Consider the following 556-nt stretch of genomic DNA (forward strand, 5'->3'; position numbering starts at 1 on the left):
ATATATATATATATATATATATATATATATACATATATATATATATTTACATACATATTCATAAAAATATACATTATATGTAACCATATCCACATGTATCTATGTATATACCAACATATATATATATGTATACACATACATACATTCCTACGTACATACATACAAAGTAACACACACACACACACACACACACATATATATATAAATGTATGAATGTATGTATCTGCATATATACACATATTCATTCATACTCAGTTACTCGCATTCAAATATATATGCCTTCACATTCGCGCTTAGCCATAAAGCCACCCGTCTAAAATAAACAGACTAATTAGTGGCAGAATATTTTGAAAGAAAAAATAATGTAACTGAGTCATATAATATGACATGGCTCATACAATATGTGGATATTCAATGAGTGCATATGTGAGATTTTTCTGGATGTTTTGAAATCATGGTTCATAGACAGTGATTTCTTTTGAAATTTGTAAAACAGAAAAGTATTACCAATATATATATACATATATATATATATATATATATATATATATATATA

Source organism: Octopus bimaculoides, chromosome 11 (genome assembly GCF_001194135.2).
Source record: "Octopus bimaculoides isolate UCB-OBI-ISO-001 chromosome 11, ASM119413v2, whole genome shotgun sequence".
Lineage (NCBI taxonomy): Eukaryota > Metazoa > Mollusca > Cephalopoda > Octopoda > Octopodidae > Octopus > Octopus bimaculoides.